We start from the raw sequence: 388 nt of genomic DNA on the forward strand, positions 1-388 counted from the left end.
GGGGGGGGGTAGCGATGCGACTGGAGCGTCGCACCTGCCCCTCATACATGCGGGGTGGTGTTGTGGCATGTCCGAAGAGGCAGCACGCGTCTCCGGGGCATGGCCCCTCTCACGGACGGCGCCGCCGCCAGCACCTGGAGGGGGAAACGGACACATCGGGTCTACACGGAGGGGGAAACGAAATTAATGTGAACCTGTCATAGGAAATACAGTACAAAAGAACAGTGGTACATATAATAAACATATATTCCTCAATGTAACTGAAAAAAGCAGCAATTTACATTCATGCTTGCCCTAGAATATTGAAATCCTTTTCTTGGCTTCTGTCTTGCATAGAACAGCAAGCAATCACAGAGATCAGAGGGCAAGTCAGTTAACTGAATGAATG

This window comes from Triticum dicoccoides, chromosome 1B, assembly GCF_002162155.2.
Source record: "Triticum dicoccoides isolate Atlit2015 ecotype Zavitan chromosome 1B, WEW_v2.0, whole genome shotgun sequence".
Classification (NCBI taxonomy): domain Eukaryota; kingdom Viridiplantae; phylum Streptophyta; class Magnoliopsida; order Poales; family Poaceae; genus Triticum; species Triticum dicoccoides.